We start from the raw sequence: 21,462 nt of genomic DNA on the forward strand, positions 1-21,462 counted from the left end.
CGCCAACTCCAGGCAGGCTCGGTGGGCACTTTTTTTCGGACGTTTTGACTTTACTATCTCGTACCGCCCGGGTTCCAAAAATATCAAACCCGATTCTTTGTCGCGTATTTTTGACCATTCCGAACGCCCGTCCACTCCCGAGTGTATTTTTCCTGAGACATTAGTGGTCTCCACTCTCACATGGGAGATCGAATCGAAGGTCAGAACGGCCTTAGAAGGGGTAACACCTCCGCCCGGGTGCCCACCGAACCGTTTATTTGTGCCGGAGGGATTAAGGTCCAACGTTATCCAGTGGGGACATTGCTCGAATGTAGCTTGCCATCCAGGGGTTAACCGTACTAGATTTTTAGTCAAGCAACGATTCTGGTGGCCACTTATGGCTCGCGACATTCACAGTTTTGTTTTGGCTTGCTCGGTTTGTGCCACTGGTAAGACTTCCAATCGGCCCCCTGATGGGTTACTCCAACCGCTGCCGGTTCCTTCGAGACCCTGGTCCCACATCGCTCTAGATTTTATTACCGCCCTCCCGCCCTCCCAGGGCAACACGGTAGTTTTAACCGTGGTGGACCGGTTCTCGAAGGCGGCCCACTTTATTCCCTTGCCCAAATTACCCTCAGCCAAGGAGACAGCGTTGACCGTCGTAGACCACGTCTTTCGTTTACATGGCCTCCCGATAGATGTGGTTTCCGACAGGGGACCCCAATTTGTGGCTAAATTTTGGCAAGAATTCTGTAGACTACTGGGAGCGACTGTAAGTCTGTCCTCAGGGTTTCACCCCCAGAGCAATGGTCAAACCGAGAGAGCCAACCAAGATTTGGAAAGGGTGTTGCGATGTTTGGTCTCCAAGAATCCTTCCTCCTGGAGCCAACAATTGTCTATGGTGGAGTACGCCCACAATACCTTACCAGTATCAGCTACGGGCCTATCTCCTTTTGAGTGTAGTGTAGGTTACCAGCCACCTATTGTGCATTATAGTTTTCACCTAGATGAACAATTACAGTTGTTGTTATTGCTGTAAGTCATTCTCCTCATGCTATTTAAGTTAGAAAATTGTATATCATTTTCACATGTAACTTTAGACACAGTTCCTAAATTTGTGAAAATCGAACGTCCAACACCAAGCCATTTTTATGTTTTTTTTGTATTTTTTATTGTTTATGTACTTTTTTACTTTCTTTCATTTTCTTTTCTCCGCACTGGATTGCTGATGTCTTTTAATCAGGAATAGATGTCCATCCATCAATTATGAACATTCAGCCACAAACATGAGTTGCGAGCGGTGCCTAGCGCGGATGGGGGAAAAGCGCATGTTTTTTTTTTTTTTTTTTTGAGCAAATGGGATGTTGCATCCTGGGAGTTGGTGCTTCGAGCGACGAAGGTTACCGTGCAGTCCCTGGGCCGTGCGATGACCACATGGTGGTCCAGGAGCGCCATCTCGGGCTGTGTCTGGCCGACATGAGAGAGGAGGATAAGGGTGTACTCACACTAGCCAGTCTGAACCGTGCCCGAGTGTGTTTGACCACCAAAGCGCGGTTCGTTTGACTAGTGTGAGTGCTCCGTACCGTGCCCGGGCGCGGCTCGATTGGCCGGCCCTGGCCCGCTTGGAAGAGGTGGGCCAGAGCACGGTTCAGTTGGACTCGGGCGCGGTTCGCATGCAGTGTGAGTGCTAACCGTGCTGGAGCACGGAACAGGACGCGTGGCGTCACGTTTTTGCGACGCTCCAAAAGCTCAGCTGGTACCTTGCAAACCTCCTCATACGAGCAGCACGATTACGTGAAAATTTTCGCGCCACTAAGGCGACACATCTGTTTAACAACAGGCTGTGAGAAGGCTGTGGACCACCGTGGACCAAACAACACAAAATTATCCACAAAGAAAACAGAGCAATGGACTCCATTGTGTTCAGAGAGCGCCGCTCTTTCTGTTTATCCCGAAACCGTCGCACCATAATGACGTAAGCGTGCTCCGGCATGAATGCTGAAACCCTATGTGAGTGCAGGCCAGAGGGGGAGTGGGGAGGGGGGACAATCGTACTCGGGCCCGGTTCATGGCAACCGTGCCTAGTGTGAGTACACCCTAAGATACAGTTCTTGAATGCTCCGGTGTCCCAGGTGTCTTCGGCGATGCTTTCGAGAGTTTCAACAAACAGTTCTCGGCCGCACAGAAGCAGACTGAGGCGATTAAGCACATCTGCTGCTTCTGTTCCGGCTGCAGCCCCTTTAGCCTGCTCGTCCCCCGAGGGTGCCCCCCTGCACCCGCCTTCGCACCCGTGTAGCAGCCTTCCACCAGGCAGTGTTGTGGAGCTAGTCGCAGGCAGTACGCCCAGGCCGTCCAGGCCCCTGCCTGGTGGCAAGCGCAAGTGCAAGAGGCCCTGAGACGGGCAACCCAGAGGTAGATGAGACTGCTCATGGGGAGATGGTGACCGCACCACTCCCTCCTCCGGAGGAGGGCCAGGCAGAGAATCCTTTGTTTCATTTTGTTTTTGTTCACAAACCTTAACCAAAACTTCAATAAAAGAGCAGTTTCCTCAGTCTCTGGGTTTCAAGTGGAGGAGAGTTGTGAACTGTGCACCACAGGGGCACTTCCCTCCTCCTCTCTCGCCAGCGGGTGGGTCACCCAAGAGTGCCCCTCTTGCCCATTCGTGGAACCTGGTATAGGCTGTAGCATTCAAGTCCCTTCAGGTCAAGTCGCTTCAAGTCGCTACAGGTCATCACACGACAGGCTGTCACAAGCCCAAAGCCAGCAGCCTGCTTTTTCTCCAGTTCACTTCAGTCAAAGCTGTTGATGCCCCTGTCCTGTGAGCAGAGATCACAGTACTGCTGGCGAAGGACATGATAGAGCCGGTCCCGATATGAGGACAGGGTTTTACAGCCCTTACATCATTGTGCCGTGTTGATAGGGATCCAAATTTTGTCGGTCATCCGACGTGACGTCGAGAGTGACCGACTGAAAGGGAACATCTCAGTGATGTACGATAACCCTCTTTCCCCGAAGGAGAGAGCGGAGACACTTCATGTCACTTCTCGACAGTTGCTGTGCCACTGCTGAGCTGCCGGGTCACCAGGTCGGCTACTCATCGAAAGCATGATTGAATGCGATGCACCTGCTGCCTCTTATACTCACGCTGTGATCAGCAGCAGCTGGATACAATGATCACATGCCAATGTGCATTGGCTCGTGTAGTTACACTCGAAGTGGATTGGTCTCTCTGGCGAAATCCCAATTTCGTGGGCCATCTGACGTGACGTATCCATTCCCTCCTTCAGGGAATGAGAGTAACGCAAGCAATAAGTGACTTGCGTTTTAGACATAATATTGTTTGTTTTTGCTCAATTTTCCAAAACAAGGATCACAGCACTGTCTTGCTTCTTTGAACAAAGTACAGTATTTAATTATTGAATGAATCAGCCTTTGAACAAATCGGTTGAATAAATGATTCAGTGATTCTCTCAGTAACACAGTCGAATGCTTTGTTTCTAAATTAGCTGTTTGAATGAATCAGTTGAATCTCAATGACTCACTTATTAACAGTCTCTTGTTGCCACCTACTGGCAGTTTTAATTTCACATTTGGACTATTTTTTTCATTTTTTAAATTATTTCAAATATCAGTATTCAATGTTTTATGTTAAAAACAAAACATTATTTATCCATTTGTAACTGCAGGTTAAATGCATCAATGTCCACTCTGAGACACATGAACTGAAGTTAAAACTGAACAAAATCTTGCTACTCAAGCTGTGTATTTAAATTTTGTATATATATTTATTTGCTTCTTTTCCACTTTGCATTTATTTGTACTTTAAATGCAAATGTAAAAAAAAAAAAAAACTTAAGTACAATAAATATCACATACTATAAGAATTTTATTAAAGTGATATTCTAAATGGTGACTTCAACCTCTACCAAAGTAATTTTCTGGTAAGATATCTTTTACTTGAGTATGGCTATCAGGGACTTTTTACACCACTTCTCAAAACTAGCCAAAAACTAGTTCAATTATGTTTCGAGGGGGATCCCTGGTAGAAATTGCATTCTGTTGAGGTAAAAATACACGTGTACACTGTTCAATCAAAAAAGGTATTCAGTCAGAGAGCGAGTGCAGAAAACCAGCATTTTAGTGTTGACTCATTTGGACACCTTTGATTGATAATTGCTTTCATAAGCTCAGCCTGCTCGTTGCCAAGGGCATCTGTTTTCTTTGAAAAAAAAAAACAAATTGCTGGCTGGGTGACACCTAACACATTTGCAAGATTCTATAATCTCTATGTAGAGCCTGTGTCGTCTCGTGTACTTGCCTCCGATGGTCAGTAACACCTGACCCGCTCTGTGTCGATCACGCTTCTCCTGCACCCTCAGTGGTCAGGCTAGGCGGAGTGCCAGATGCCAGGTCCAGCACTTGTGTCTATGCACAAGGTCAGCCCTTGTGTTGGGCTAGGTGCCCATGTGTAGTGAATCCCACCCTTAAGGGGATCCCACATGTGTTTTCTTCTATGGTACGGTTTCCCTCATGGTAAGCCTGTGTCTTTGAATGTGTTTGAAATCTGAATGTGCAACTGCACACGCTCTCCTTATATACCCACGCTGTGTGGCGGGGTGTGCGATGCAAAGCTCGCATGCCAACATTATTGGCTTGTTTTGTTAACACTTGAAGGTGTTTGGGCTCTCAGGTGGTATCCTAGTTCATCAGTCACTGAAGTAATGTTTCTATTTTAATATACTTTAAAATATAATTTATTGCTGTGATCAAAGCTGAATTTTGCAGCATTATTACTCCAGTCTTGAGTGTCACATGATCCTTTAGAAATCATTCTAATATGCTGATTTAATATCGATATTGGAAACAGATTTGCTGCTTCATATCTTTTTGGAACGTGTGATACTTTTTTCTGGATTATTTGATTAATAGAAGATTAAAAATAACATAATTTATTCAAAATATAAATTTTTTGTAACAATATACACTCAAAGGTTTTGGGTCATTCATTTTTTATTTTTAATGCTTTTATTCAACAAGGATATATTAAATCGATAAAACAAAAGTTAACACTGATAATAAATCAGCATATGAGAATGCTTTCACAGTAATGGCTGATGAAAATTCAGCTTTGCATCACAGAAATAAATTATATTAAAAAAGTATATTAAAATAGAAAACCAGTATTCATTGTCAGTTATTAAATGCTGAGATTTTAGGCCCTATAATTAACACATTTTTTCAGAATTTAGCAGTAAGAAAGTACTCCTCATCCAGGTTTTAATATTGACAGTGAATTCTGTAAATGATTAAAATTGTTATGTTTTGCCAGGACGCAAATAAATATAGAGCTAAGTATCATCAGCATAACAGTGAAAGCTAACACTGTGTTTCCTGATGATATCTCCCGAGGGTAACATGCAAAGTGTGAAAAGTAATGGCCCTAGTACTGAGCCTTGAGGTACTCCATACTGCACTTGTGATCAGTATGATACCTCTTCAGTCAGTGCTATGAATTGATGACGGTCAGATAAGTACCATTTGAACCATGCTAATGCACTTCCATTAATGCCAGCGAAGTTTTCTAGTCTATCCAAAAGAATGTTGTGGTCAGTAGTGTCAAAAGCAGCGCTAAGATCCAGTAACAATAATAGAGATATACAACCATGATCGGATGATAAGAGTAGGTCATTTGTAACTCTGATGAGAGCGGTCTTAGTACTATGATACAGTCTAAATCCTGACTTGAAATCCTTACAGATACCACTGTTTTCTAATAAGGAATATAATTGTGAGGATACTACCCTTTCTAGCATCTTGATCTGTTGATTCCTCCTTCCACATTGAACAGTCGGAGTTGATGTGCAGTTGTGACACTGTCAAACAATGGCATGTTTTAACCATTCCAACAAGTGATTTTATGTATTATAGAGTTGTAACAATGTTCTTTCGTGGGAAGGAGGCGGGAACCGGCGGACAATCAAATAAGACTTTAATAATAAAATAAAGACAAAACTGCGCGGCAGCCTCTCACGGATGACTGCCGTGCACAAATTAAAACCAAAACACAAACTAAAATCCAGTCCTGGCCCTCTCTCATCCTTCACTGTCATCTCTCCCCTTTTGTATCCTTCCAATCTCCTCCATGGGACGCAAGACCGGTGAGAGTCGCAGGTGTTGTTCATTTGCAGTCACTCCACCGGCCTCACTCCGTTCCCATGGCTCTCGTCCCCGCCCCACTCGGCACATACCCCCATCGCCCCTCGCAGGCTGGGGGGTACTCATGAGACTGGGCACTACTCCACCACCATCATCCTCCGCATCATGGCAGACGGCAGCAGTCCCCCGTTCCCTGCTCCTCCGCATCATGGCGGACGGCAGCAGGCTCGGGCCTCCAGGCGAACGGCGTAACCACTGTAACAATGTTCTTTCAGGGGAAGAAGGAGGCGGGAACCGGCGGACAATCAAATAAGCTTTAATAATAAAATAGATTGTTTTAAGTGTTCCTGTAGCTCAAGTGGTAGAGCATTGCCTTATCAAGCATGTTTGGGGGTTCGATTCCCCGGGAACACATGATAGGTAAAAATTGATAGCCTCAATGCACTGTAAGTCTTAAAATGTTTTAATTTAATTTAATTTAATTTAATAATAAAATAAAGACAAAACAGCACGGCAGCCCCTCACGAACGACAAACAAACAAACAAAAACCAAACACAACTAAAATCCAGGCCTGGTCCTCTCTCCTACTTCACTGTTGTCGCTCCCCTTTTGTGGTGCAGTGTTGTTTTTGGAGGGCAGGTGTCTGTCCTTGTTCTCCCTATCAAAACGGGCATAAAACGTGTTATTCCTCTGCTAGAGTGGAAGTGCTTCTCACAAAAGGCAGATTTTGTACCCTTGTAGTCCAATATTGCCCTAATTCCATCCCACACCTGTTGGGAGTTTGTAGAGGTGTTAAAATGGACTTCAATCCGCCTTTTGTAATCCAGTTTGGCAGTCCTGATGCCCCTTCTAAGAGCACATCTGGCTGTGCTGTAAGCCCCCCTGTCCCCAGACCTATAGGCTGCATCCCTGGCTTTAACCAGCAGCCAAACCTCATGTGTTATCTATGGTTTTTGGTTAGGAAAGACATGGATCAGCTTCCAGGAAGTAACTCTGTCTACACAAAAATTGATATAATCGATCACTGTAGTGGTGTACTCATCAAGGGTCTGGCATGTTAATAATTCCTGGTCTCTGAAAACATCACAGTTTGTGTAGTGGAAGCAATCCTGTAGCTCCGGGATAGCATTTTAGGCCATATTCTAACTGGCTTCACCACGGGCCCAGCAGTCTTAATAGTGGGTGTATATCAAGGATGGAGCATGAGTGAAATATGATCGCTCAAACCCAAATGAGGATATGCCTGGACTTTGTTAGCCTTAGTCACATTAGTATACACCTGGTCCAGTGATTTATTTCCTCTAGTTGCACAGTACACATTACGATGGAATCAGTGAAATACAGTCTTTAAGTCAGCATGATTAAAACCCCCCGCTGCTATAAAGACACTGTCAGGGTGTGCAGCCAGGCTGTTATTAATGCTGTAATGTAGCTGTGCTAAAGCCAGTTTAGCATTAGCGTCTTGGGGGATATACACAGCACAAATATACACAACAGAAAATTCTCTTGGGAGATTAAACGGTCTACATTCAAGCAGCATAAAAATCCATGTCAGTGCAACAGAATCTTTCAACTACAGTGATATTTGTACACCAGGAGTTGTTGGTGTAAATACACAAGCCTCCGCAGATGTTCTTACCTGAGTCAGCTGTTTTGTCAGCCAGGTAGCCAGGTAAGGCCAGCTACCTCAATGGCGCCGCTGCCATAACGCCATACATGTTTAGCATTAGACCCCCACCACCATATTAAATGGACTAATTACAAAGCAGACCATTTTGGACTGTTCAGTCTGTTTTTGATTTTTGCGCCATGTGCTGTCCAGTCTAGTTACTGCTTAAATTCCTACTCAAGTGTTTTGATGTGGGTATTGCAGCTTTATCTGATATGTGGAAATAGGAGATACTTCTTGTGGCCAAGAAGTTAGCAAGATTTGAAAATTAGTGAGATCCAGGTAGAGGTGTAAAGAATTGTACATTAATTAAACGTATACCCTATATGCAAACTTTTTTAAACACTACAAACTTAAGCTTTATTTGGAAGGTAATTGTTTATCATCATTTGATTTCATTGCTATGCTGATATCTGAGTTTACAAAAATAAATCAGTTAAAAACTCATTGTTTAAATACTTTTGACCACAGTAACCATTGCACTTCTCTGCAATTCAGGGGTCCCCAGTCTTGCTCCTGGAGAGCTACCGACCTGCAGATTTCAGCTCCAATCCCAATCAAACACACCTGAACCAGCTAATCAAGGTGTTTAGGGCTACTTGGTAACAGACAGGTGTGTTGGATCAGTGTTGGAACTTGTGTCTGCAGGACGTAGCTCTCCAAGAGCAGGGTTGGAGATCCCTGCTGTAATTTGCATGCAGGGGCGCTGCACAAGATCCCGGGCCCTAAGCATAGGCAGTCCTAATGCCACCCTCCCCCTGAAAATATATATTCCGGACTTTTCAAGGGCCATCTCTTCCTTTGGGGCCCTGGTAATCAGTACTGGTTTTACCCCCAGTCCGACGCCCCTGTTTGCATGCATTTTAGATGAACACTTATTACTGAAATGCTAGAAAGTATTTACAACAACAATATTTCACTGCTCCACCACAGCAAGTGGTAGCTGTTATAAACAAAAACAGAGAAAAGCACAGAAATATATTAAATGGACCGTTATTATGGCAGCAACAGGTATGCAATACAGGTTGCATTATTTACTCCAAACAATTGGGCGACTGTCCACATGAGCAGCACATTTCCGGTTTCATAAAATTACCATACTTGCTCCTCCACTGTGTATGAATGTCTTTTATCACTGAGGGACCATGTAAATTTATTTTTATAGACATCCACATGAGAAACAATTACTGTGACCAGTGCTGTTGCTGAATGCTCTTGAAAGAAAGTATTTTTTTTTTGAGTGATGTAATTCATATTTAAGACTCATTAACACCAACTGTATCTTTAAAGCTTTAATAATCTTTCAATTTTTTCTAATAGTAAAATTCAAACCAGAATTAAAACCATAAAGACAAAGAGGAATTATATCTTCAGAATCACTTTGAGAACATTTTATTTTTCAGCTGATTGACAGCCACTTAATTAACCAAATTAACCAAAGTCAGGGCATTTAAAGTGGCAGATATAAACACCTGCAGCACAATCTTATAATAATCAGAACACATACATAACTCCACACTAACTGAAATTGACAATAGCTAAGTTTCCATCACCGTTTTCATAAGCAATTTGATGGAATGTCATAACTTGACTAAACAACGGTCCAATCTCATTGTACAGCACCTGAAATGTCTGGGCAATGTCTGTTGTAAAAGTATTTCTGTATAATTGTCTCCCAGAACTGTCTTACACAAATATGTTCTCAAACAGCAGCATCCACTTCAGATAGCAATGAATGCATTTCATCATTCATCAGCAAGTCAACAAGTAATAATACATACTTTTCTTAGTGATATAAAGTGCCAGTTTATCAAGAAATGGCAATGGTGTTCTCTTTGACTCAATGGATGGACAAATTAATTGGATTTATTTGCAAATGTTTTGTGCAATTTTTCAATTTTGCGCAAAAGTTACATTCACAACTTTAGATGGAAACATAGCTAATAGCTGCTGTTTATTCTGCAACATTGTGCTGTTCTCCTTTCAGTCTCCTTTGAATACGTCTCCATATTAAAACTGGTGATTAATGTCCATATATCACAAAATCAACCTGGTCTAATAAATAAAGTTTTTGCAGGTTTTGCAGTTTTTGCGAACAGTGGCCCTCCAGGAAAAAGTTTGGACACCCCTGTATTACAGTATAGGCTTTACTCCCTGCATGATCACAGACCTAAAAAAAAAAAACACAAAAAATGGCTTTTTAAGAGAGAGGCATCAGTTTAAGATTCTACATCTGGCCTTTTGGGGAAAATTGTGCCCCATATGGCCTAAAGTCTTCTGATCACAAGAAAGGAAGAGACTGTGAGCTATCACTGAAATGTTCTTGATGAAATTACTTTCTAATAATTTATCGTAGGTCGTAACATCCCCCTCCTCTTACCTTCCCATCAGACAACAGGCTCTGCTGGCTACTGTCAGTGAAAAAGATGGCTGCATCAATTTACTAGAACATTCTCCCATAAGGAACATGGTGACCCCTGAGGATGTGATGACCTTGAGTAGAGAAAAGGTGAGGTTTATAAATCACCAAAAATAACAGGCCAGTTAATATTTTTCGCTTTGTGGTTTTATGCTTTTAATCTATATCGAATCAGTGTTAATGCAGATGAAAGCATATATAACATGGAATGTACCTTGTATTTCCATGATTCCACAGTCTGTTTCTCAATCTGTCTTTCCTTGTACATGTTTGATGTTTAGTTCTTAACGAGTACAGTTTTAGTCAAATGACTTTGCTATTTGTGCAGGACACATGTAACTGTTCACTGTTTCGGCAGCTACCCTGAAACACAACAGACCTGAATCACACTGAAAAACAGACAGCCTTATTATATGGTTATCACTTCCCACTTCTTACAAGACTCCTTCTATGTAAATTTCCACTTAACCCTGTAAACCAAACCTAGCTGTTTTCAGAAAAAAACATGGTCATTCTAACCCCCTGGGCTTTTATTATCTTCACATCTGTGAGGTCTCCTGCACTAAAGAGTTCAAAGGCTATTTCTGATCATTTGTTTTACTGTGTGTTTGTGTGCCTTCACACCCGTGAGGTCAAAAGTCTTTATTTATGGCTAACCCCTCTGTCCTTCCTGAGTAAAATACCTGCACTAAAGACCTCAAAGGCTCTTTGTTTTACTGTGTGATGTCTTCGTTGCATTTCAGGTGACATACATACATATTGAGAGAGAAAACAAGTTTAATCAAAAGGAAAAAAAAAATATTTAAAAACCCACACAATGTCTTAGAAAGTAAATAAGAAAGAGTAAAATATAATTTTTTCTACAACACTGTAGTGTTGACTACAAACTTCAGGAGCTTGACAGAGGGGTCTTTAGAAGTGAAATCATTGGTCTACAGGGAAAACACCAGTGGGAAGAGAAAGGGTCCAGTAAGGGTCCAGTGATGTCCTTCAAATAAGCCAGAACCAGTTTTTCAACTTCATGACGACAGATGTTAGTGCCACAGGTCTGTAGTTGTTAAGTCCTGTTATCTTGGTTTCTTCGGAATGGGGATGATGGTGGAGCATTTGAAGCAGGAAGGCACTTCACACAACTCCAGAGATCTGTTGAAGTTCTGTGACAATATGGGGGCCAGCTGGTCAGCACAGGTTGGTGTAACGCCCTCTGGGCATGGTGCTTTTCTCCTTTTGTTCTTCCTGAAGACCTGACGCACATTGCCTTCACTGATTTGAAGTGCAGGAAGGGTGGAGAGGGGGATTGCAGGGGGTGTTAACGGTTGTGTAGGGAGATTGTCAGAATGAGTGTGGGGGGATTCAAATCTACAGTAAAACTCATTCAGGTCGTTAGCAAGTCATTGATTTGCCTCAGTGGAGGGGGATGGTGTCTTGTAGTTTGTGACGGCTCTCAGCCCTTTCCACACTGAAGTTGAGTCGTTGGAAGTGAACTGGTCTTTCAACTTTTTAGCGTAGGTCCGTTTAGCCACTCTTATCTCTTTGTTCAGTGTGTTTCTGGCCTGATTGTACAAAACTCTGTCCCCATTTCTGTAGGCATCCTCTTTGGCCTGACGAAGATCATTGTTGAATGTTACATAAGTCCTGTTAGGAATGCATATATCCTCACAAAAACGAATATAGAATGTCACAGTATCAGTGAGTTCGTCCAGATCGGGGGTAGCAGCTTCAAAAGCCCTCCAATCATTGAGGTCAAAACAAGCTTGTGAATTCTGCTCTGTTTCGTTGGTCCATGTCTTTGCCGTCTTTACTACAGGTTTAGCAGATTTAAGTTTTTGCCTGTTGGTTGGTATAAGATGAACCAGACAGTGGTCAGATAGCCCCAAAGCTGCTTGTGGAACAGAGTGATATGCATCCTTTATCGTGGTGTAACAGTGATCCAATATATTATTATCTCTGGTGGGACATGTAACTAGCTGTCTGTTTTTTGGCAGTTCACGGGAGAGATTGGCTTTATTAATGTCCCCAAGAATGATTAAAACAGAGTCTGGGTGATGCTCCGTGTCTGTGACCTGATCAGCAAGTTTCTGTAAAGCTGTGCTCATGTGCGCTTGCGGAGGAATGTAAACCAACGAATAGAATGACTTGCAATTAACAAAGAGCACTTCTAGATCTGAACAGCACATCTTCTTTAACACCGCCGCTGGGCGATTTCCACATTGGTTCTGCATTGTGATCTGCTCTAAACAACTGAAAGATTGGCAGATGCAGCATGCTGTCTGGAATGGCATCATCCAGCCAGGTTTCCGTGAAACACAGAGTAGAAGAGTGTGACAAATCTTTATTTGTCTGGGAGAGCGGAAGGAGTTCATCCATTTGTTGGGTAGAAAGCGGAGAATTGCCAGATGGATGCTAGGCAATGGCGTTCGTAATCCACGCTTCCTTAGTCTGATGAGCGTGCCGCTTCTCTTCCCCCATCTACAAGTCCTGATGCGTTTGATCAGTGCCGTTGCTCCGCCGACAACAACGTTCAGTAAAATGTCAGAATAATTCAAATCTGGTAAAATCTGATTTTGTGGTGTGTTCTGCCGAATGTTCAGCAGTTCATCCCTGGTGAAACTGATCGGGTTTGATAAACAAAAAACAGGAAAAACAAACAAAAACAGTAAAAACACTGGAGAGCCAAGCACTGAAGTAGCTGTGTGCGGCGCCATCGAGAGCTATCATTAGTAAATGAATTCAGGAGAATAATTGACCTGTGAGTGCGTAAACTACAAAGAGGTATACCTGACATGCTTCCAAATTTATTTGAATTTTTGGATACAAACTATTTGGGAGTGGACTTCATGTTCAACACCATTACCAGTCACCTCATTTCACTGAATGAACATTTCAGTCACTAGTCCACAGACATGGAGAAATATGACTGGGTTTGTGATCTCTTTTATTGTGATGGACAGTGGCCTCGGAAAAGCTGAAGATAAACTTTATTGTACTGTATTGTACAGTTGTAGCACGACCACATAAGAGGTACATTTATAATGCTGTGGATTAAATGTTAATGTGATGATTGATGTGGCACAGCTGTTATTTTCCTTGAAAAACTATGGACTCACAAGAGTTCGCTCGCGACGCATCAGGGAATCCCCGTGACGTCATCTGGATCAGCTGGCTTGACACTTCTGATAAGAAAAGCTGGTTAGTGGCGTTCGGGAGCGTTGCTCAATGTAGGATATAGCGATTGATCGCATGCTCTGTATGGCCTGCTGTCTCATGCTGTGACTTTGACTGCTTCTTTGTGGAAATAACCGTGGCCATTGGATTATTTTTCCGAGGACATCATCACAGGACAGCGCTGTTCTCATCGTACTCCCGGACTCAGAAAGTGGCACCTGTGAGGCCGAACTGAACGCACACACACACACACACACACACACACACACATATACACTATTGGACATCCAAGGACATTACTCACTCACCCTCATACATTTATTGTATATATTGTCTGAATATATAGGGTGTTTTTTTGTATAATACACACTGGGTTGGCTTTCATTCGGTAGTGTGGGGGTTGTTTACAGTTCCTGCATTCTTACAAACACCACTATAAAAAGGTAACCTAAATTTTTATTTGTGTAACCAGTTTATTTTAGGCTGAGCATTACATATTGGTGGCCATGAACCGGGAAACGTTTTTGATGTGTTAGTTTGGGAATAGTAAATCATTTTGGATATGACAAATACTGATCCAGTTACGGATGTTACTACATTGAATACCGATAATCCTAATACACCTGCAAATGACCAAGGGATCATTGATCAAACTGATACAGATTTTACAGCAGGCCCATTTGTAACCAGGCGTAATCCTACTGCTGAAATAACGTCTATGATAAGCTCATTGTATATTTCTGACTCAGAACAATCTGATGATGATGATGGCGGCAATAGTTTAAGTGGTGAACTAGTACAAACAATGCAAGCAGACATAGCACAAGTAAAAGTGGATTTATTAGCCCTCAAAAAAAGTAGGAAATATTGAGAATGATTGTAAACAGTCAAGAGACAGTACAGTAAACCGGGAGACCAGTTTCAGGCAGGCCGTGGATGCTACCTTGGCAGGGTTGGAGGACTATTTCCTAAAATCACTGGAAAAATTAGAAGGCTATAACAGATTGTTTTCTGAGGAGAGATGCTAAATTGGAAAGTCAAATGAAAAAGCTAAGACTCATCAGTACGCCCACCCTTTCCAGATTACAGACCTACTCGCCAGCTTCCTCCTACATTTCTCAGGGCTATGGTCCACTGACCTCATTGCCAGTTAATGCTAAACCGAAAAGTCCAACTCGTCTCACACAAAATACGACCTATGATGCAAATGCTCATGTGCACACTCGTTCATCTAATGTGCTTACCTCCTCAGTGGTGGCTGGCTCATCCTTATTTTGTGCTCGGCCTCCCGTCCGTCTGGAGTTCCCCTCCTTCTGTGACTCCTCAGAAACTGCCAAAGTACTCAACTTTATTGAGCAGTGCGAGAACTTCCTGGAGATCAGGCTTCTCCCCAGTGTTGAGCTCATTTGTACTTTGAGTACTGTCTTGAAAGGACCAACTCTGAGCTGGTGGAAAGCAGAGAAGGCCAAGGTAATAGATTGGCATTTGTTCAAAAAGGCATTCATGGCGGCTTTTCTTTCAGTAGATTACCTCTTGGAGTAGCTGAGGACATTAATTTAGCAGCCACGACAATGCCTGAGGGACTTTGCCTATGATTATCAGGTTCTCTGTCTAGAATGGAAGCCAGAGATCTCTGAGGAAGAGCTGGTCAACCGCATCCTCAACAACATCAACCTGAGGGTTGCAGGATGCCTACGGGGACAGTCCACAGTGTGGAACAGCTTGTAAAGGTTGGTTCAATGATGGAAAGGGATTGCATGGGAGCAAAAGACTACTGGCAAAAAGTTGGTACCCAAGGTGGCAAAGAGAAAACCAAGAAGTCTGCCGAGCGTAGTAACAGCAAAAACTTGGCTGGACTGACCCTGGCACAACACCACCCAGTCACGTACCTGTACACCTTGGTGCAGGAGAGCCTGTGGAAACAGCTGAAGACTGAGGGCCCACCAGTCATTACCTCTGCCCTACAGAGATTCATAATGGCAGATGGAACGATTCACCAATACAGAGACTTACAAAAGTTCTTGTATCACTGGCATGATCAAGAATGCTTAGTCGATACATATATCCTGAGAGACAATCACCTCGCCTTTCTCCTAATTACAGGGTTGGACTTCTTGAATGCCACTGGAGCGGTGTTGGAAGTGGGACAAAGTAGATATGGACTACACATATTACCCTTTTCTCCCATCATACTGTCCAGCCAGCCTGTATACCCCATCGGCTCAAGCTCATTCCCTCACAGGGGCTAAGTTGAATTTATACTATGCCTTACCAACCACTGGCAGACTTCCTGAACTCAGGTCATTCACCCCAGGGATTACACCATGGGACTCTGACAATCAGGAGAAGTGGGTCAGTTGATCTCCACATGACCACGCACCACGTGAAATATCCTGGGAAAAACATCGTTAGTTCAACACAAAATCACTTTGATGGACGATATACCTTTTAAATCCAGGGCTTACCGAGTTTCACCCTTAAAAAAACTAATCATTGAGAACCAAGTTGACCAGATGATCCAGGACAACATCATTGAACCCTCCTTCTCACCTTGGTCTTCACCTGTGGTTATGGTCCCAAAACCTGATGGATCGTACAGGTTCTGTGTGGATTACAGGAAGTTAAACAGCAAAACCGTACCCGATGCTTACCCAATGCCTCCTGGTTCAGTGCATTGGATCTGTGTTCCGGATACTGGCAGGTGGAGATGGAGGAGACAAGTAAAGAGAAGACTGCTTTTATTACCACCAAAGGGTTATTTCAATTCAAGTCTATGCCGTATGGGCTTAGAAACTCTGAAGCCACCTTCCAGCATTTGATGGAGAGAGTTCTGGCAGAATTGAGGGGGAAAATCTGTTTCATACATCGTCTACATCGACGACATTATCATCTATTCAAAAACATTAGATCAACACATTGAACACCTTAATGCGGTTCTCCATAATCTCACCCACGCCAACCTGACATTAAACATGAAGAAATGCCACTTCTTCAAGCAAAAGCTCATGTTCCTTGGACATATAGTCTCCAAGAGGGGAGTGGAGATTGACCACAAGAAGACCAAGGCCACTGCAGACTTCCCTCCACCGCAAGACCTCAAAGCTTTGCAACGATTCCTGGGCTTGGCAGGGTGGTACCATAAATTTATTCCACACTTTGCTGCCATCACTGCTCCATTTAACCACCTCAAATAGAAAGGAGTTAAGTGGAAGTGGAGTGTCAAGAAAGCATGGATGCACTTAAACAAGCATTACAAACCTCACCTGTACTTATTCAACCAGACCTTAACAAAGCCTTCCAAGTGCATACAGACGCAAGTGATCTAGGACTGGGTGCGATCCTTACTCAACACTCCATGGAAGGAAAAAAAGTGGTGGCATATTCCTCAAGGACTTTTACAGGAGCAGAAAGAAATCATATTAGATCTGAGAAAGAATGTTTAGCTGTAGTTTGGGCTGTTGAAAAGTGGAGGCATTACCTGGAGGGGAGGTTATTTGATGTCTTTACAAATCATTCTGCACTGTCCTGGGCCTTCAACTGTCCCAAAACCTCCTCATGCCTCACACGCTGGACTCTTTGGCTGCAACAATTCAACTTTCAGGTCCATCAGAGGATAGACTGCATTAATATGGGGCCAGATGCCTTGTCCAGGGTAGGTGAGCTACCTTCTAGTCATGCTGTCCCATGTCTTTCCATAAATTCTCATCATTTGGCTCCCTTCCCACATTCATTGGAAGAAATTGCCAAAGCTCAAGGATTGGATAATACCATCACTCACCTAAACTGTGATGGCCTGGATTTAAACCACACAATAACAACAAACTTGTTGTTGTTCCTGTTGTTGTGAAAATGTGTATTGTTTTGTTTCATGGTGCTGGCCACCTCCTATAAATTCAGTGTATGTTTTGTCTAGTGAGGTTGTTACTTATTGTATCCTGGTAAAGGTGGTGTGGAATGTTGTCCTCTGTCAGTTTGAGAGGATTATGCCCAGTTATGTCCTTTGTGAATCTCCTGTGATGTTATCTACATGGAATACCATTTTTGGTCTTTTACCTCTCTAATGAGGTTTGATCACATTTTATCTTGCAAAAGCAAGAATTAATAAACCTATCACAATTGAAGACTACGTTGCTCCCTGTTTTGTGGCTATGGACCAATTTTTTTGTTGTTTTGATCTGCTCAGGCTCATGACGGATCTTTCACACTCTGACCACCCCTCTCGATCAGCCAACGAACATCCCATCATCTTTGAAGACCTCCTAGGGGTTTGTTACCGCAAAATTCCTTTGAAGAATAAAGGAGGAAAATATCAGCTGGTGGTACCTCAGACACTAAGAACTGACTTCATGCACTATTAACATGATAATCTCCTAGGAGGGCATCTCGGACAGATAAAAACACTGTTGAAAATCCCAGAGGTGGTGTGGTGACCGTCCGTCAGGAAGGACGTTTGGTATTACATCAAAACAAGGTATGTCAGAGATACAAACCCAGCAATACAAAACCATCTGGACTTTTACAAAGTTCACAGATCACAGAACCAGGACACACTCTAGGGATAGATCTAATGGGGCCATTACCCACTAGTAAGAAACAGAACACTTACCTCCTGGTCATCGTGGACTACTACACAAAGTGGGTGGAGATGTTTCCACTTCTGGATGCCAAGACCCAGAAAATAGTGAAAATCCTCAGGGAGGAGATTTTTACTTGTTGGGGAGTGTCCTGCTGTCTGACCCTGGTCCCCAGTTCACTTCTATTATTCTGGGCAATCTGTGCAAGACATGGGGTTATGTTCAGAGACTAACCACTTTGGTATTTTCCTTAGTTGTCAGTTATAAGAATCAAAATTAAAAGAAATAAGCATTTGAAATATATCAGTCTGTTTGTAATGAATGAATATAATATGCAAGTTTCACTTTTTGAATGGAATTAGTGAAATAAATAAACTTTTTGATGATATTCTAATTATATGACCAGCACCTGTAAATTTATGTTTCTGCATTACATGATTTCTTTTTTTTTGTAGACTTTTTTTCCATGCAGAAAAATAGATTGCTGGAAAAAAAAATCAAATAGATGTTCAAATTGCAAACAAATCGCTGAGCCACTGTTATTTTATTACATCAAAATGTAAGAAGGTTAAAGCACTCGGGTCCAAAATCCAGTCAGTATCTGGTGTGACCACCATTTGCTTCATGCAGTGCATCACATCTCAATTGCATAGAGTTGATCAGATTGTTGATTGTGGTCTGTGGAATGTTAGTCCACTTCTCTTCAATGGCTGTGCAGAGTTGCTGGATATTGGAAAGAACTGGAACACGCTGTCATATACGTTGATCCAGAGCGTCCCAAACATGCTCAATGGGTGACATGTCTTCCAGCTTCCAGGAATTGTGTACAGACCCTTGCAACATCGGGCCGTGCATTATAATGCTGCAACATGAGGTGATGGTTGTGGATGAATGGCACAACAATGGGCCTCAGGATCTTGTCACTGTATGTCTGTGCACTTAAAATGCCATCAATAAAATGCACCTGTGTTCATTGTCCATAACATACACCTTCCCATACCATAACCCCACCGCAACCATGGACCACTCGATCCAAAACATTGACATCGGCAAACCACTCACCCACACAATGCCATACACTCTGTCTGTCATCTGCCTTGTACAGAGAAAACTGGTATTCATCCGTGAAGATAACTCCTCTCCAAAATGCCAGACGCAATCAAATTTGAGCATTTGCCCACTCAAGTCGGTTACGACTTATGGTAGAGAAATGAATATTCAGTTCACAGGCAGCAGCTCTGGTTGACATTCCTGCAGTCAGCATGCCAATTGCAAGATCCCTCAAAACTTGTGACATCTGTGGCATTGCGCTGTGTGATAAAACTGCACATTTTAGAGTGGCCTTTTATTGTGGCCAGACTAAGACCACACCTGTGCAATCATCGTGCTGTCTAATCCAGCATGTTCATATACCACACCTGTGAGGTGGATTGACTATCTCGGCAAAGGAGAAGTGCTCACTAACACAGATTTGTGAACAATATTTCAGAGAAATAGGCCTTTTGTGTACATAGAAAAAGTCTTAGATCTTTGAGTTCAGCTCATGAAAAATGGGGGAAAAAACAAAAGTGTTGCATTTATAATTTTGTTCAGTGTATATGTAAATTAACTTTTCAGTATACATCCACTACTATAAACATAGTAAATTGCTGTTCTGTATTAAAAAATGTTGTTGCTCTTTTCAGGCAATAATATAATAAACTTTCAAAACTGTTTTATACAATTTTTTCATAATTTACGAAATACCAAATTTAACAGATTTTGTGTATTCAACATAAAAAAATAAGGCTACAAATAAAATTCATGTTTCAGCATTGTACAAATTCATTTGTTTTTGGTACAGTTTAATTTTTTTTAAGTAAAACTGTCAATTTGAGGACTTTTTGTGTCATGAGTTTTCTTTTGGGGGGCCACAAAAGGATTCACCCTACACAAGGGAGCCTGCTGGAAATGTTTGAGAACCACTGGCGTAATGAACTTCAGGAATACTGGTAAACAAGAGGAAATCTGGAAGGCTGGTTCACAGATGATTGTCTGCAGATCTGGTGGCCTATGGGCAGATGTTTGGAAGGTCAGATGACATGCTGATATCTGAGGTCCTGGCGTAGTGTGGAGTTTTTGGCAGGCTGGTTGTCAGAGAGCACCTCGAAGGACCGGCAGAGCTGGTCTTTGTATTTGGAGGAACAGCAGAGCTGGTTGTGTCTGGTGGGCTGTTAGAGCTTAAAGTATCAGGAGGGTTAGCTGAGAGATGGGCATCTGGAGCGAAGGCTACAGCAAACCTAGTGAGAAAAGGCAACAAACAGAGGATTCAAGAGTGATCCCCATGGCCAGGATAATGGCGATAGAGATGGTCTTCATGGGTGGACTATGGACTGCATTTGTGGCAGAGGCAAGGTAACTTATCTTGGCCTCCTTGGCCGTAACAGGTATAACAGAGTTCACAGAATATTCAGAGAGTGCAACAAAGGATACTGTCTCTTTGCGAGGCACAACAGAAGCATGTGAAGCCCAAACACACAAGATGGTGGTTGTCATCACAGGCAGTGCAGACATCAGAGCTAATACAGTAACTCTGGGTTCACCTGACTCAGATGTGTAGAGACCACTGAACTAGTTAGTGCTGTAGCTTGAGGGTACTGGAACCACATGGCTTGGCAGGACTTTAGGAATGTCTGCCATTGAGTGAAGCAGTGGTGCTGGTGATGATCTGGAAGCCACTTGAGTGGTACTTGCTTCCCTCAGACCCCTGTGTCTGAGCAGTCTTATAAAGGATCCTTACTGCTTACCTCATTTGGGGTAGGATCTAGAAACTCAAGGAAGAAGGTGAGTGCTCTAACACATCCATAATTTGGGATTGGATGTCAGATGGGCTCTCAGAAACAGTATTGTCCAAAGCTCACTGAGACACCAACTGGTATCAGTTAAAAGTTAATGTCATTCTCCCTTCTCACTTCTGGAAATCAGCTTGCCACACTTTTTAGTGCTTACGCAGCTACCATTTCATCAGTAGGAGAGGTGAAGGATATATTCATAGAGACACTGGATGAGACCCTACGGAAGGTTCATGAAAATTAGAAAATCTTTCTGCCGGAGGATTGTAACACAACAGTAGTTGCAAGTCATCAGGAAAAAGGATCATATAACAACTATTGACACACTGTTAATTCATTCAGTGAAAATGTCACATACATGTACATGTCTGCCCTCCTCAACTATACGCATGCCTATCTTAAAAATCCATAATTTGTAGAAAGAAATCCAATACCCTCTACAACAGCTGCAGAATCAATTGCATATAAGATAGGGCTGGACGATTAATCGAAAAGTAATCAAAACCGAAAATCATGACCTCTAACCGACGTAATTTTCCCATGTCGGTTATTTCGGTTTTTTAATCCTGTTAATACTTCCCCCTTAAAAGCATACTACCGCGTATGTCATACTACATGACTCTGCCCCGTCCAGTCAGTGGCATAAAAGCAAAACACGGAGGTGAACG

General features: G+C 42.8%; 1 long non-coding RNA gene across 1 annotated transcript; it reads right to left on the bottom strand.

Annotated features, from left to right (window-relative positions):
* Positions 1-6,748: 6,748 nt before the first annotated feature.
* On the bottom strand, positions 6,749-10,989 carry LOC132115062 (uncharacterized). The gene is made up of 3 exons (XR_009425399.1): positions 10,439-10,989; positions 10,186-10,298; positions 6,749-6,794 (listed from the first exon to the last, which is right to left on the bottom strand). It is a non-coding gene; the product is annotated as an uncharacterized LOC132115062 (long non-coding RNA).
* Between the last annotated feature and the right edge of the window lie 10,473 nt (positions 10,990-21,462).

This window comes from Carassius carassius, chromosome 34, assembly GCF_963082965.1.
Source record: "Carassius carassius chromosome 34, fCarCar2.1, whole genome shotgun sequence".
Lineage (NCBI taxonomy): Eukaryota > Metazoa > Chordata > Actinopteri > Cypriniformes > Cyprinidae > Carassius > Carassius carassius.